At 33.8% G+C, this 18,591-nt stretch overlaps 1 pseudogene; it reads right to left on the reverse strand.

Annotated features, from left to right (window-relative positions):
- LOC108315040 overlaps window positions 1-17,921 on the reverse strand; it is a 30,862-nt pseudogene extending 12,941 nt beyond the window's left edge.
- Between the last annotated feature and the right edge of the window lie 670 nt (window positions 17,922-18,591).

The following is an 18,591-nucleotide window of genomic DNA, read 5'->3' on the forward strand; positions in this document are numbered from 1 at the left end:
CAGGTTAGTCTTGAATTCCTGGGCTCAAGCACTCTGCCTGCCTAGGCATGAGCCACTACACCCAGCCACGGGTCTTTCTTCTATTCATTTATTAGAAAAACTATTTATTCAATATCTATGTTACTGAGTCCCCACTATTATGCAGATCTTCTTTAATTATATCTAGTTAAAAACTATAATTTAAAAGCCATAAATAACTTCTATCTGAATTTGATGACCCAAAATAATCTGATAGAAAGGAAACAGTTTAAATGAAATCTGAATTTATCTACAGGATATTATCAGCGTAATTTCTGAATGCTAACATATTAGTATTGAATTAGTTCATTCTTCATTAGCATGTTAATCAGAATTAATATAAAACTTTTAATTGAAACCCCTGAGGAATTCAAAAATCTGCCTTCAATATTTATGGGCAACTACTGTGAATTTTAGAATCCTAGAAATAAGAACAGAAATTAATTCCTCTTTAATCAGTCTGTAGTCTTATTCTGAACCATCTTTGAGAAAATTAATCTTAGCTTGTCCCCTCCCAATCAATGACATTATAAAATTATCTAAAAATTGGTCATCTCTGATTAAAAAGTAAAAAGAGAGCCCCTTTAAATGTAAACTATTTTGAGCATATAACACCTACTTTGAAAGCCATCTAAACAGAAAACCTACGTTTGGGGTCACATAAAATAGGAAAATTGGCTGTGCTTGAAAACAGAACTCTGAACATTTCATTATATTATCTTTATTTACCATTTTGTGAATCTCAAATTTAACCAAAATTTTTAAAGAGTTTGTTTTTAAATTTTAGTTTTTAAATTCTTACAGTAAATCTTTTTTGTAAATAAAAAAAAAATTGATGAATTTCAATCTACTCATAGATTCACATAGCCCCATAACAACCAGAAACCAAAACAGTTTCCACCATTCTAAAAAACTCCTTCTTGTAATCCCTTAATAGTTGTATTATGTCTTCCACTCATAACCTTGGAAAAGCTACTGATCTTTTTACCATCATTCTAGTATTGTCTTTCTGAGAAAATCATATAATGGGAAGGATGCAGCAAGGAACTTTTGAAACTGACTCTCAATTCATCATAATGTCCCTGAGATTCAACTAAGTTGCTATGTAGCTCAATACTGTAGTTCATTCTTATCCTATTCCTTAGCAGGATTCCATTGTACAGATGCAATTCAGTTTACCATTGAAAACCATGTGGGTTATTTCTAGTTTGGTGTTGAGTATGAATAGAGCTACTTTAAGCATTCATGTACAGATTTTTGTGTGAATGTAAGCTGCCTTTTCTCTTGGGTAAATACCCAAGAGTAGGTTTGTTAGGTTATATGGTAACTGTATTTCAAACATTATAAAAAACTTCCATCTGTTCTCTCGATTGGCTGTAACATTTTGCATTCTCACTAGTAAATGACAGTTTCAATTACTTTTCATTATCTGTTCATCCTTTCCAGTGTTGGCACTATCAGCATTTTTCTTTTTCTTCTCCTCGCCCTCCTTTACCTCCTTCATCACTCTTTTTTTGTTTGTTTGTTTGTTTGTTTGTTGTTTTTTGAGATGGAGTCTTTCTCTGCTGCCCAGGCTATAGTGCAGTGGCATAATCTCAGCTCATTGCAACCTTCGCCTCTCAGGTTCAAGCAATTCTTTTGGCTCAGGCTCCTCAGTAGCTGGGATTACAGGGGTCTGCCACCACGCCCAGCTAATTTTTGTATTTTTAGTAGAGACAGAGTTTCACTATGTTTGCCAGGCTGGTCTGGAACTCCTGACCTCAGTGATCTGACCACCTCGGCCTCTCAAAGTAATGGGATTATAGGCATGAACCACCACAACTTGTCCTCCTTCATCATTCTAATAGTTTGTATGTAAGCTAATTGCCATACCTTGAACTATATGCCAGGATGTATGTTATTAGATTTACCACAATCCTGGCTTCTTTTCATAGCCCCAGCTTCTGTATGTATCAAATGGAAATAGAGATACTCTTTCTAGTTCCTATAGAGTTATTTTGCGAAGATGAATTTGTTCCAAAATTTGTGGAAAAGGATAAAGTATACATATAAAATATTTGTTAACAATTTACAATAATCATTTTTGATAACTGCCAACTGTTATTTCAAGCTAGGTAGAATACTGATGAACCTTTAAGCACATCAAATGAGGTTATGTGCCCTTGCGGGGATGGAGAGAGAAAGTTTTAACAAGATTTATCATATTTTACCACGTTTTTATTTAATCCAGAATGAATAAATATTCCTTACATGTTACCAACTCTAAATGTGGAAGTGTCAGATATAGCTGCGAAAGGTCTGCAAGTTTGAGAAATTGCAAATGAAACTAACAAATCTATTTAAACAGTAAACAGACAAGGAAGAATTGCATATTAAGAGATGAGAGCTGTCTCATGTATGCATATTACCAGTATTGCTCCATAAGCTTTAAGATAAATATGTACATTTTTGTAAAAAATATCTTTGATTATTTTTTCTTTCCACAAGAACTTTTTTTACATGAAGAGCTAATAGGTATAATAATTTTAATAATCATAAACTCCATATTTTATTTTCTTTTGTGGTGGTGATAAAGAGGAAAACCTCAAGCATATGATGTTGCCATTTTTACCTACATAGCAAGTTCCAAATTGTAACAGATGAAATAAGAGCATTAAAAATTGTATACTCTACAAATATGTCTTTAAGAAAACTTTTTCTGCATATAAATATTTCATAAAGGGCAATGGACTATGTCTACTAAATATTTTACTTTGTTTTTCTTATATACAATCTTTCTTTTATGTTTCTCTAGCTTTTTCATTTACAGGAAAAAAAAAATGTTGTTACAGTAAGTCTGTCACTTTCCAAACTAGCTTACAAAACCTACTGCTACTTCAAAGGGATACCACAATTTTGTCTATCTTGTCATTTATCTCATTAAAAAGCTGTTTCAATATTTTGTCAGAAATGATGACCATCTTAATTATAAAATTTCTAAATTTTGATTTAAATGTTAAAGTTTATTTTTTCTTTATCTTATTCACCCCACTGTCCTTTATTATTTACGCATTTATTATTTGCTTATGGTCAAATCTTTTATGCTCAAAACTTGTTAAATGATAGCAAGGGCATAAAATGGCATTTCTTATAGAAGTTATTAATTATTACAGATATAGTTACTTCCAGTATTTTATGAGCAAGATTTGTATCTCATACTGTCTATGTCGTAACATCTAACAAGTACTTATGCTGCTTTATTCTTTAAAAATATGGAATTAGAGTTAAAAGACATGACTTGAGGACTGGCTGTGAAACTGATGATCTGCTAAACACTGGTCCAACACGAGAGTTCACTAACCTTAAGCATGAATAATAATTATAATTAAAAACATTAGTAGCATCTACTACACAGGGCTATTATGGGGATGAAAATTATGTAATGCACATGAAAATTTGTTATGAAATACAGATTTTGTGAAAAATATGGATAAGTACTAATATAACATTATTAGAGTCTACTACAATTTTCAATTTCCCATTAATTCCTACCAATCTTTACTTAAATTCAAAATCAATATTTGTGAAACACATACTAGGATTCTGGTATTTTGTCATCTCTTCTGTAAGTGATATACGAGACTCTTTTGTTGGATTTGTTCAAAGTCTAGGTTTTTAGGATTTGATGATGGTGGTAGGAAAAGACAAGCTGCTGAAGGAAAGGGAAACCAGTAAGAGACACATGAAACAAATAAGAATATGTCAGTAAGCACTTATGTTATTAAGAAAATTAAAAGAATCACACCATGAGGACATTTATTTCTGATCAGACATATACACTATGTCCTTATCCCTGAAACCCTTGGTGTATGGGGGCTGTGGGTCTGACTAGAGCTAACATGATGAAAGCATTCACTTCTTCATTCTTCCTTTTTTACAAATTTGTCTGATCAGGAAATAATTTGAATTGTTAATAATTTCAAACTCTATAGGGTCTCACAGACACCCTCTTTCTTTATATGAGCACTATAGAGAGTTAATATAAAACTGAATGAGCAATGACCTAATGAATGAAAAGATCGGGTTAGCATTGCAAGATTTAAAATCTCCTAACTCTATAGGTCAGGATATCAGAAAAAGTGATACAGTTGGGAGGTCAGTAAGCTAGGCAGCAAATCTTGCGCAGTGTTACTGAGCAATATGATTTATTGGCCTCTGCAATACCCTATGCTGCTGGCCTAAAAATAATGCATGCATTTGTAATGAATGGAGAGGAGAAAACAATAAACATGCAAATGTACTAACACTTTTTAGAAATGCATTTTACATTTTTCCGTAGAAGAATGGAGGAAATAAGAACAGGAAGACAAAACTGAAGTTTAACATTCTCTAGGATGAAAAAAAGGAAACTTGAAAGCCTATATAAGATAGCCTGGAAGTATTTCCTGAAATTAATAGAATCTCAGGATAACAAATATATCCTACATTATAATCAGCTATTGATTATTTTTCATTTTTATATTATAAATTTCAGAAAATATAAGTTCCCTCAGTTGTGTTTTTGAAATATCTGATAAAATATAATAAGAATTTTTCTTAATTGTATTTACCCTATAAAACTTATCTGAATTTAAACCTTCAATATATAAAGTGGCATGTTCAAGAAACAAAATACTTACAAAATGAAAAACGTATTGTATCTCCTTGGCAAAGTTAAGGAACACTTGTAGTGTTACTGGCAATCAAAAAATAATAATTTTCACATGTTATCATCAACTAATCTAAACAAGCCTTTAGAGCAATGTTTAAAAAAAAAACTGTAAGAGAAGTGACATCAGCAAAATGGCAGGCTAGGAGCACTAAGCTTTCCAAGACTTGGAGCATTAAGTGCTCCTTTGTCCACTGAATAAACTACCAGAAACTAACTGAACCAACCTTGTAAGAGGTCTGGAAAATAGCCAAAGGTTTACGTCATCCAAGTAAATTTTCAATCAAAAGAAAGCTGTTTCCAAAACAGTCATAAAATTTTATGGTATTTTTACTCATCCCTGCTCTACAACCTGCTCAGTGTGGCAGAAGTTTTGGTCTTGAGCAGTAGCAGCTGGCTACTATTTCCCCCTTGAATCAGAGGAAGCAGAGCAGGTCTTATTTGCAAATTATTGTGTAAATGTGTTCTAACCAGGCTGGAGGATAACTAAAGTACTGAAGCAAAATAATGATTTCTGTTTGTCTAACTCAACCAGGAAAAACAGCAGGCACTGTTCACAGAAGCTACAAGGTGATGCAGATGCCAGGGACAAATGATTCCAGGTGGAGACATTTACAATAGGACATCTAAGGCCTAGAGGAGAAACTGGAATAAAACTTTCTGGAAAGTTAGACATTCAACAGCAACAACATAAAATATTGAGAGCTTAAACTTTCACCTTGGGTTGAATCCTAGGCCCAGATAAAACATATCTAAATATTGTTGGAGTACCCCAGCACAGAATGCACTTTATGCCCCAACACAAAGAATGGGAGTGCCTGCTGTTATTTTTCTAGATTTATTTTTTTGTTTTGTTTTGTTTAAACTCCTAGTGTTCCTGCAAATCTCTGTCTGAACACTAGCTGAACATGAGCAACAATCTTCCAGTACTTTGTGAGCAAGATTTCCATCTCAGATTGTCTATTTCATATCATCTTTCAGGTACATATGAAGAGAGCCTTCATATATCATAGTCTTTGCGAAAGGAAGTTTGAAAAAGTCTCAAGAGAATTACAGTCTTTTATAAATAAATAAATAAATATATGCATACAGACATGCGAACATGCATCCGTCCATACATACATACATAAAACCTTTACAAAAGAAGAGAATCTGACATCCAGAGTTACTACATTGTAATAGTTAAATGCTCAAGTTTCAACCGAGTTTGTAAATCATACAAAGAAGAATAAAGACCAGCTAATACAATAGAACAAAACAAGTAAACAGAAACCACTCTTAACAATGCTCAGACATTAAAGCTAATATACAAATATTTAAAATTATTTGTCTTAAGTATTCTAAAAGAGTTATGGGGAAAATATGGGCAAAGAATTAAAGAAATTAGAAAAATTATGTATGAACAGAATGAGGATACAACAAAGAGGTAGAAGTTAGGAAAAGAAATCATAAGGAAAATCTGGAGCAGAAAAATATAACTATTGAAATAAAATATTAACTAGAAGGTTTAATGAAAAATTTAAACAGAAAAAAAATAGTGAACCTGAAGAAAAAAAAAAAAAAAAAATGAGGAAGAGTTAAAAAAAAAAAAAAAAAAGAGAGAGAGAGAAATGACTGAAGAAACATGAACAGAGCCTCTATGACTTGTGGGATGTCATTAAGCAGACTAGGTACATGCTTAAGAAATCTTGAAAAGAGAAGGGGGTGTCAAAAGACTGTTTTAGGAAATAATAGCTAAAACTTATAAAATATGAAGAGAGATATGAATCTGCAAATCTAAGAAGGTCATCGAACTTCAAGGAAGATAAAGAAAGAGTCAACGAGTCAACACTAGGATGTATTTAATCCATCCATTAAAAGCTAAAGGCAAAAGGAGAATCTTGAAAGGAACAAGAGAGAAGCAACTCACACATAGGAGGGATCATTAGATTACCAGCACATTTCTCAACAATCTTAGAAGCCAGAAGGCAGTGCAATCATATTTTTAAAGTGCTAAAGAAAATAAAAATTTGTATCTGCCAAAGATGTCCTTCAAAAATGAGGAAAACATTAAGACATCTCTAGAAAACAAAAGCTGAGAGAGTTAGCCACCACTAGATTCAACCTACAGGAAAGATTAAAGGAATTCCTCCAAGTTGAAATGAAGGAATGCCACAGAGTAATTTGAATTGATATGAAGACAGAAAGCCTTTGGTAAATGTAATTACATGGCAAACATTAAAACCAATATTATTGTAGTTTTTCTTTTTAATTCAACTTTAAACTTTCTATGTAATTTAACATATAAACATATAAAAACAATTATAAATCTATGCTACTGGCATAAATGTATAAAGATATAACTTTTGACATAAATGATATAAAAAGGGATATAAATATATAGAAGTAGAATTTTTATATATAATTGGAGTTAAGTTGTGATTGATTCAGAATACATTCTGATAATTTCTTATTTTGTTTAATCTCTATGTTAATCAGAAAAAATCTATAGAGTATACAAAAAAAAAAAGGCAAACAAAATGTGTCACTATAAAATCTCAACTAATACAAAAGGAAGTATAGTGGAGGAAATGAGGAGCAAAGAAAACCTAAAGAAAATACAGAAAAAAAATAACAAACAACAGAAGTAAATTTGTCTTTATCAGTAATTACATTAAATGGAAATGGATTAAACTCTTCAGTTATAAATCACAGATGTGCAGTATTAATAAAAACACAGAGTCCACCTGTATGCTACCTTCTATGAGTATCTCATTTTAGTATTAAATAGGCAAACAGATTGAAAATGAATATATAAGAAAACATAATTCATGCAAATAGTAATCAAAGTGAAGGAATGTGTTCTTTTTCTGGGTCCAAGAGGGGGCATAGTTTTAAAGGCAAGAATTTCCCAGCTCCATGCCCTGCTCCCATCTCTCTCTATCTGGGAGATTTAACGGTTTATGTTTGAATTTCAAAGTCATGGGAAGGAACTAAGAGTCAATCAAGCCAGTGGAAGTTTAAAGGAGCTCTTTTCATTGGCCAGAGGAACTTGGGAAGGTGGGAATTTCACCCAGTATAAATTCCCCTGCTCCTTTACCCACACCAGATTTCCCGCTGTCTGGAATCCCCTCCCACATAGTAGGAGCTCTCCTTCCCCTCCTGGATTTCCCCTCTGGAGCCCCCTTCCACCTTCTTCATGGAAGCTTTTTCTCTCTTCTCTTCCGTTTTTTCCCTCTTTTCTCTACCTAAATAAAATCACCCTTCTGCAACACTTCTTGCGTTCAGTATTTATGAGCTTACCGTGCACCTGCTGTGGTCCCCTCTGTCATTCCAGAGAGGGTGGAGACCAGGAACTTACAACATTCTCTCTGGGGAGCTGTGGCTCACCAGCACCCCAAAAACACAGACACAAAAGGAGAACAGGGATGACTATACTACAATAATTTCAGACAAAATAGGCTTTAACTAAAAATTGTTACAAAACAGTTTTAAGAAGCCCATTATATATAAAAGGTGAGTCAATTAACCAAGCAGATAGAACACCTATTAACATATATTTACCACATATAAGAGTCCCAAAATATATGAAACAAATGTGGCTGTAATTGAAAGGAGAAATAGACATAATAATAACTGGAATCTTTAAATCTACAATCTCAATAACTAATAGATCATCTAAAAAGAAGATTTTCAAAAAAAAATAGAAGACTTAGACAACACTTTAAAGTAGCTGGGCCTAACAGAGATATATAGAAAACTTGACCTAGCATCAGCAGAACACCTATTTTTCTCAAATAAATATAAAACATTTCTCAAGATACACTATGTTTTAAGCCACAGGACAAGTCTTAATACATTTATAAATATTAAAATTATGTGAAGTATTTTTTAATCCCAATGGTATGAAACTAAAAATAAATAACAGATAGAAAACTTAAAAATACACAAATAAATGGAAATTAACACAAACAACCAATGAGTCAAAAATAAATCACAAGTACAATTGGGAAATACTGTGGGAAAAATAAAAATAAAAACACGGCATAGCAAAACTTATGGAATGCAGTGAAAGCAGTGATAAGAGGAAAAGATATAGCTGTAATTGTGTATATTTTAAAAAATGTCAAATCAAGAATCTAACTGTACTTAAATGTGACATGGTAAAAGCCCCATAAAACTGCATACCTCAACCATACCTTGGCTTTCTGTTGAATCTGCTCTCTGTAACCCCAAATGTGACAGGCAAGCAGTCCAAACCCATGCCATCTTGGCCCCTGCAACTTATAATAAGCAATTAATGTCTGTAATTTCCACCCTACTCAGGCAATGTGTAAACTAATCTGGACTTTTGTAAACCACTTAAGTAACAATCGGAATGTCAAAAGTCCCCTAGCCCTCAGAATGTCTGGGGCCCCTCACCCTCATCTGCACCTAGGAGGTGATTTACAGAATCCACTAGCCCTTGGAATGTCTGAAGCCTCTTACCCCCACCCCTGCCCCTCACCCTTACCCCCGAGGTGGTTTTACGGGTATAAAACATCTTGACACCCTCCTTTCGGGACCACGGATTGGAGAGATGCAAGTCCTCTGTGGCCACCGGCAATAAAGATCCTGTAATTTGGCATACTTTTGTCTTGGTGTTGACTTTCTATGCTCGGGCCAGTACAACATAAAGAACTACGTAAAGAACAAATTAAAACTAAACTAGCATTGTTTATTGGAAAAGATCAAGAAAATTGACAAATCTTAGTTAGATTGTTTAGAGTAAAAGAAGGAGATTCAAATGAATAAATCAAACATAAAATTTGAGATATTACTGCAGACTTTACATAAATAAATAGTATGAACAACTGTATGCCAACAAATTAGATAACCTAGATGAAATGAAGAGCTTCCTAGAAACACACTATCTCCCAAGACTGCATTATGATTACTAGAAAACCTGAATAGACCTTTAATTAGTAAGTAGATTAAAACAGTAATTGAAAATCTCCCAAAAAAGAAAGCCCTCCACTAGATGCTTCAATGGTAAATATTACTAAACACATAAAAAACTAACAAAACTAACAATGTTTCTTATCACTCAAAAAATCGAAGAAGGGGAAAGTCTTTTTAACTTATTTACTGAGATCATTATTACCCCTATACCAAAATCAGAAAGAAATGCTACAAGTAGAGAAAACTATAGATTACTATCCTTTATGAATACTGATACGAAAATCTTCAACAAAAAAACTGATAAATTTTGACAACATGCTAAAAAGATTGTATACCATGAGCAAGTGGAATTTATTCTCAGATTGTAAGAATTTATTATCAGATTTAAGATATGGAAATTAATTGATATAATAAACTACATTATTAGAACAAAGGGAAAATGATTATCTCTATAGAGGCAAAAAAGTATTTGGAAAAATTTAACACCCTTTCATGACAAAAATACTAAATAAACTAAAAGCAAGTAAATTAGTCAATATGATAAAGTCAGTACATGAAAAACCCACAGCTAACATCATAGTAATTGCTAAGAGATGAAAGATCTCTCCCATTATGATTAGGAACAAGATAAGTGTGCCCACATTTGCCAGTTTTACTCAACATAGTACTGGAAGGTCTTAGAAATAGCAATGAGGCAAGAAAAAGAAATAAAACACATTTATATTGGAAAGGAAGACATCAAAATATTCCTGTTCACAGATGGCATAATCTTCTACATAAAACAAACAAAAAAAAAACACAAACAAACAAACAAAAAAAAACTAAAAATTATGTACACACACACACACACACACACACACATTTATTAGAACTATAAATTCCCCAAAGTTGTGAGATACAGAATCAATACACAAAAATCAGTTGTGTTTCTATACACTAACAATAAGCTTTCAAAAATAAAATAAAGAAAAAAAAGTACTTACTAAAAAAGAATAAGAAATAAGCAAAACAAAAGTGGCAAAAGAATTCCACACTGAAAACTACAAAACTTTGCTGAAAGAATTTTCAGAAGAAATAAATAAATAGAGACAAATTCCATGTTTATAGATGGGAAGACTTGATATTGATAATATAACAATGTCACCCAAAGCTTTCTACAGCTCAATACAATCTCTATCAAAATCACAATGGTGCTTTAGCAGAAATAGAAAAAGAATCCTAAAATGTATTTGGAATCTCATGCAAACTCTCATAGCAAAAACAATTTTGAAAAGGAAATATCAAGATAGATTCTCAACTTTAAAACCTATTTAAAAGCTACAGTAATAAAAACAATGTTGTACTGTCACAACCACCATAATTGCATTTTAGGTTTTGGGGTACATGTGAAGAACATGCAAGATTGTTTTGTTGCATAGGTACACACACGGCAGTGTAATTTGCTGCCTTCCTCCCTGTCACATATATCTGGCATTTCTCTCCATGCTACAACAGACATTTTGGCTAATTAAATAGAAAAGAGAGCCACAAAATAAAAGTTCGCATAAATGGTCAAATGATTTTGAAAAATGGTTCCAAGACCATTGAATGAAGAAAGGGCAGTCATTCTAACATATAGTGCCGGGAAAACTAGATATCCATGTACAAAAGAATGAAGGTTAACTCATTTTATACAATATAAAAAATCAATACAAAGAACATCAAAGACATAAAAGTAACAACTAAAACAATAAATCTCTTAGAAGAAACTTGGTAAAAGCTTAATGTCATTGGAATAAGTGATGATTTCTTGGGTACAACACCAAACACATAGATAACAAAAAGAAAAATGGATAAACTGGATTTCATTAAAATTAAGTTTTTGCCAAAAGACAATATCAAAAGAGTTAATAACCAATCCATGAAATAGGAAAATATTTTCACATTATAGATTTAATAAGGGATAGTATACAAAATATATAAAGGGTCTCTACAATTCAACAGCAAACAAAACAACTCAGAAATTACCAAAGGTTTGAATATATATTTCTCCAGGTAAAACACATATGGCTAATAAGCACATGAAAAGATGTTTAATAACTTGAATCATTTAAAAAATGCAAATCAAAACCAAACTGAGGTATCATTTTTTTTAAGGAAAATAATAGGTGTTAGTGAAAACTGTGGAAAAAATGACCCTTTTATTTCCTTTATTGTGGAAATTTAAACTGGTGCAACTGCTATGAAAAACAGCTTGATGATTCCTCAAAGAGATTAACATAAGATTATCATATGATCCAGTGATTTTGTTTCTCAGTGTATACCCAAAAATTGAAAACAAAGACTCAAACAGGTACTTTTACACCAATATTCACATCAGCATTATTCACAATAGCCCACCAGTGGAAACAACCTAAATATCTATTAATAATTAAACGGACAAGCGAAGTAGTATCTTAGACACAATAGAATATTATTTAGACTTAAAAAGGAACTAAATTCTAGTACATGCTACAACATGGTTCAACTTTGATAGATTTATTTGCAGACTTATTTGTTTGAATTTTTATGAGGCATGAACATCAGTTGTTGTATGCTGGCTTGATTCACATCCTGGGGACAATGAAATTCTATTTTCAAAGAAACGAAGTAACATTTCAAATAAGTGTTCATGTTGATCCTTAAATAGTTAATAAATGGAAGAGTCAGGAATGCTTAGGTCCTACATTAGTGCCTATCATTATCCCAGAGTTTATGTGTTATGTACCTATGTTCTTATTTAAGAACAAACAAATTGTTTAGCTAGTGAGTCATGCAATCAGTCTCCTTAGCCACAATTCTAGCACTGGCTTCCAGGAAGTTTGGAACAAAACGTCTTTAAAAGCTCTGTGATTTTTTTATGATTTGCATGCCAACATATTACTTTCACCATGTTCTGTTCAAATTGATGTTTTAAATTTAATATATATATTTAAATTTATTATAACACATTTTATAAGTATATCTAGAACATATTTTTAGTATTTATATATTTTATTGATTAAGTTTGTCTTTTAAAAATCAGGCTCAAATCTTGTGTAAAAGATAAATAGATGTATAGCTATACATAATTCTAAAATCCCCAAAACAAAACTGCTTAACGATTTAACTCTATGATGCTTTGAGTGGTATTAAAATCAGCAACTGTTTCTGAGGGGTCCGTAAGTAAAAATACTCATAATTACTAAACTAAGACATGTATAATATCACTGCAATATACATGTTTTTTTTTTTCTAAAGAAAAAGCAACAGCACTCTCACAAAGTTCTAATTTCTGCTACATTTTTGTACAAAAATACACTTGAACATGCACACATATACACCTCAACAGTCTCATTACTTTATAGTTCCACTGCATTTAATTTTAGGCTGTTTATGCAGTTGCACATATTATTGCATGCTCTCTTGCTTTCTGAGAATTATATTAAGTATTAACTTAGGTCTGTGGTGATAAGTTATACAATGTATTCAATTAGGATGCATTTCTTTAACTCATTTCTCTATGCATGTATTGTCCTTGCTGTAGCAATTTCAGTCGACTTGCCTTTTGGTAAGAACATTTGTTTATTGTGCTTATTAGCAATTACTGCAAAGTTGGGAACTTCTCACCTCACGTACTGCCTGGTTTCTGCCTCATGTTCTAAGAAGAGATCAGTAGATTGGGTCCCTTGAATCAACGGGCTAGAGAGCCATGCTTTATTTGGTTTAAAGCTCCATTTCTCAGCTCTACTTCAACTTAGAATTTTCAGTTAACAATAAAAAATTAGATAGGTTTTTTAAAGTACCTATTTCTTTAAATACATATTTCTCTAATATATATTATATTAGAGAAGTTTCACTGACACCTTCAGCTTTCTTTGGTGCTGCTTGAGTATTTTCTATTGTTTCTCTTGTTATTTTTACGTCTTTTCAGAGATGCTGAGTTGATGCCCCTTGAATCTCCTTAATTATCCCTGGAAAACTTTGAGAGGAAAAACTGAATACTGCCACTGTCTGTAGGTGAGGACAATAACAGTAAATGCCATTAAATAATTCCAGGAAATATTGAATTAGCCCTGCAATGTTGTCATCAAAAGATAAGGCTGGACGTAATGGCTCATGACTGTAATTCCAGGACTTTGGGAGGCTGAGGTGGGAGGATTGCTTGACCTCAGGAGCCCATGATCAGCCTTGACAACATAGTGAGACCTCATCTTTGCATATTAAAAAAATATAGCCGGGCATAGCGGCAGGCGCCTGTGGTTCCAACTACTCATGGGTTAAGGCAGGAGGATCTCTTTCGTCCAGCTGGTTGAGGCTTCAGTGAGCCATGATTGCACCACTGAACTCCAGTGTAGGAGACAGAGTGAGAACCTATCTCAAAAAAATAAAATAAAAAATAAGAAAATATATTAATGAGTGTGCATTGAATTTTGCAGAAGGTTGTTTTCTGTATTGTAAAAAATTGTTATCTTCCTGATTTTCAGGATTTCTTTTTCTAGTAGAAATATAATTTAATAAGCCTCTATTATGCCTAATGCTTATGAGATATGAGAGTTATTTTGTACCCAGGCTCCATTTTAATTTCTAATGGTATTCAGCTCATTTTAGCACCTGAGGACTTGTCTTATTTTGGAAATATGTATCCAGATTGGACAGTACATTGGACTGTCTAAATCATAAAAAAGTAATGAGATTGCTAAGGTGCATGTATCTCTGTGTGTGTGTGTATGCCCACACACACACACACACAAACTCAATAAAGTTTAAACTCCCATAGCACAATGTGCTAGGGTTCTATTGCTATAATTGCCAAAAGGCAGTGGTTTGAAACAGCATTCATTATCTTACATTTTCTGTGTACCTGGAATCTGGATGTAGCTGAGCTGCGACCCTCGACTTCAGGGTCCAACAGACTGTGAGCAAAGTGTCAGCAGGGGCTGTGGTTTCATCGCAAGATTTGATTTGGGAAGGACTTTATTCAGGATTACTCATATGGCTTGATGGTGTATCTTGTGAGCCATTCGGCTGAGGGCCTTATTTCTTTCACTGTTAACCAAAGGTTGCCTTCAGATCCTTGCCAGTGGGCCTCGCTGTATAGCAGTTAGTATCATTAGAGCTGGCAAGCTAGTTGACCAGGGAAAGTGTTCCAGACAGAAACCAGTCTTTTATAAAACAATCTTGAAAGTGACATTCCATCATTTTTGTCTTATTTTTTCTTCACTTTAAAACATTTATTTTATTTTTAATTGACAAAAATTGCATATATTTGTGATGCCCTTCCATCACAGCCCATGAATGCTCTTTGTTGAATTTACAAGGTGATATTTTGATACATGTTTACACTGTGAAATGATCAAATTAGAGAATTAGTATATTCATTATCTTAATTGTTATTTCCTTGTGGTGAGAACATTTCAGTCTTCTCTTTTAGCTATTGATTTATGTACAAAACACTTGCTGAACTGTGCTATAGTCTATAGTGATTACATTTTCTTTTTTCTTTTATCTTAAAATAAATATAAAAGCCAAAACTATCCCGTACCTGCCTTTTACTTCAATAAAATGCCTTTTCCTCCCTCTTTCCCTGACACATCTTTGAGTCTGCCATTTCCCCAACCAGGTCTCTATTCTTCCTTGAAGAGGCAGCATCTCATGAAGAATAAAGGACTGTGAGTCCAGAATGCCTGCTCTGTTTCACAGCAGCTGTGTGAGCTTGGTCTTAGTTTTTTCAACTCTACGATGATGATGACAACTACTATCCACCTCGCAGTGCTGTGAAAATCGGTGAGATAAGTCATACAAAATATCTATATCTATCCTTAGTGCCTAGCAAACAGTAGTAATCTCCCTTATTCATCTTTTAAGTTCCATATTCCAAAGGCTTTCCTGATTGCCTTAGCCTGTAATTCTCCCTCTTCTGAGCACATAGAATGTGTTCCAACTGCGTCTCAGATTTGGCCAGTACTTTATATATATTTAAGTATTTCTAAGCCTTTTTTGTGTAAAATTCTTAAATATAAATCCATAAAGGACTTATTTTATTTGTTTTTAGATATCTCTCTGTATTCTGTCCTTGAAGGATCACTTACGCCAACTTACATAGAATGGATTTACTTTTTAGTTCCTCTTCACAGATAAATGGATACATAAATAAATAGAAAATAGACTAATGGATAGATTATGGGTACATACTTAGGTAGTTTGCTATATACGTGTGTAATATTGGTTATGTGCAAGGCACTGTTAAAGCACTAAAATTCATATAATGTGTCTGTTATTTAATTGTCTTTCATTGTCTGAGGGGTTAGATAGAAATTAATTAATTCATCCTATGAGATAATGGCAGCTAATTTTTAAGATGAAAATGAAATTGGCCCTCTAAAAATGATACAATGACTAAACTCAAATAATGCATATAGAGAGCACTGAGAGGGGTATTTTCTATGTAATTTTCATAGCACTCAAAAGCAGGTATTATTTGTCACCTTTTACAGATGGATGGAATCATGGATTGAAGAGGGATAAAGGTCAGCTCTTTTCCCACAATTTTATACATTTATTCTCCCATCAGACTGATCAGGCCTGGGCCAGGTGAGTGATTGTCTGAGGGATTAGATAGAAATTAACGAATTCATCCTATGAAATAATGGCAGCCAATTTTTAAGAAGTCTTGCAGGGTTAGGAAGGAGAAAGAAGGAAAGCATGGGTGAAGGACTCTGAGCTGCTCATGGCTGACGTGCAGCACCTGTGGAGATCACAGGTGAGACAGGTTCCTGGATGTTCTATGTCATGTGATCCAACCTACCAGCATGGGCTTGGTATCAAAATAAAAATTACGCATTTGGTTCAGGTGATTCAAATACAATAACTTTTATTTATCTAATTTAGGATTACCTTTAGAACAAGGCATAGGCAAGGTTGAAGCAAGACAAATGCTTACAATGATTAACGTGTGTGTAGTAAGACAAATGAAACCCATAATACTCTAAGGATTCAAATGATGAAAATTTCAAAAGGTGAAAAACACAATGGTGAATTATTAGAGGAGCCCTTGGCAAAGCCCTTCCATCACAGCCCATGAATGCTATTTGTTGAATTTACATATAAGGCAAGACCAAGAAAGCATTCTGGTTTTGTTTATATGTGTATGTTTGGGGGAATGCAAGGCAGTGGGAGGAAGGTGAAACAAAGAAGCCAAATAAACATAACAATGTAAATCATATCACCTCAAGAGATTTGGACTCAGAAAAACCATCTAGACTTAAATGCTTTTTACTTGTTTGATATTTGACTTTTTTTTCAATGTGATACTAATATTTGTCACTTGGAAATGAATACAGTGAAAACTATTAATGACACAGAATACACAAAATGCCTTGTACAGTGTGGGGCACAGTCCACATGTTCAGCAGGATTTGCCCTCAACCCCCTTTGTCCTCATGTTCCTTTGGTTCCACATTAGTATCAGTCAAATAGCTGACTTTACTTATAACTGCTTAACTGACATAGAAACTGCACAAGCTCAGGGGAGTCATGGGCGGAGGCCTCTGGTTTGGTGGTGAAGTGGTGACAGCATGATAAGGATTGGGCTCACAGCAACCTCAGTTAGGGCACAAAGTACCCCAACTTGTCTGGAGTATAAATCTCCGTGCTCTGGCTCCTCTGCAGAGGGAAAGGAAGGTGGTTGGAAGTAGTGAGACTTTCTAGGGTCATTTGTTAAAATGACTTTTTAATGATGGCACAAGCTGTTTTCACATCTTAGGTATACTGAAAAAATGAAAACATAAATAAGTCACATTTTTGATATCTTGGCACAAAACTAATGAAAGAACTAGAACTACTTTAAAAGTGAAGGGAAAAAATGATGTAAAATTTACATTTAAATACACTCACTGATTTTTTATTTGCATACAATTAACTAAAGAACAAAGATTTCCAAAGGTCAGAAGACATCTTTTAAAAATGCAAAATTCCATTTTTCTAATAACTGTAATTTTTTTTTAATTAGTGATTAATATAAGATTGGTTTAATGTATTCTAAAATTAGACTTGGTGATTTCCAAAGAAATTTGGGAAAGAGAAAAAAAACCTTTGTATTTATCTGTGTTGTTTTAAGCTGCTACATGGGATTATTCAGTCATATTTAAAAAACCAACAATGCTTAACTAAGACAGATATTGCTTAAGTCTGGCTCTATTTCTACCACATTCAAGAAAGAGTCTGTCCTCACCTTGCCTCCATGAACAGCTTGACTGAGATCTGAGTCTTCAGTAATTCTTCTATGTGCTTCAGCCATGCTGCCTGAATTGGAGAGACCTACCTTACCAATCTCATCTTCTCCCTCCTCTTTCTATTCTCAAAGGTGCCGCACATTAACTCAAGATTGGCTTCCTATGCTCTTGCAGTGCTTCTTAGATTTTAATTCATTTAGGAGGAGAATGGTTTGGAATGAGCATAAGGGTGGTTTTATTTTTGTGGGCTTTTGCGTGGCGACCCCAATTCAGCAGCACAACTGTTATGAAGAGACGCTTGGGCTTACCCAGGTAATGTTTTTCCTCTTGTAGGAAACTGAGACTATTTAAACTTACTGAAGTCAGAGCAGCATCAGTTAACTTGTCATAGCTTCTTACAACCAAGGCACGGTGTTAGGGGGACTTCTCTTCCTGGGTCCGCAAGGGGCGTGATTTCAAGTGCAGGAATTCCCTGGCTTCCTGCCTCAGAAGGTGGCTAGGGCTCTTTGGGCACCTTCCTCCCCATGGACCAGGTAAAGATCTTTGTCTACCATCCCCGCAGGAGGGCAAGCCAGCTAGGGCTTTTGTCCCCAAGACTCGCACTGACGGGCTCTTGGAGGAGGGGGCTCTGTGACTCAAAATTGTAAAACAAGTAGCCACTGAGTAACAGAGTCAAAGATCAATCAATCCAAAGGTTTGAAAGCACTCCTCTCATTGGACGGGAACATGAATGGG

The sequence above is a fragment of the Cebus imitator genome, unplaced genomic scaffold, assembly GCF_001604975.1.
Source record: "Cebus imitator isolate Cc_AM_T3 unplaced genomic scaffold, Cebus_imitator-1.0 Scaffold167, whole genome shotgun sequence".
Taxonomy (NCBI): domain Eukaryota; kingdom Metazoa; phylum Chordata; class Mammalia; order Primates; family Cebidae; genus Cebus; species Cebus imitator.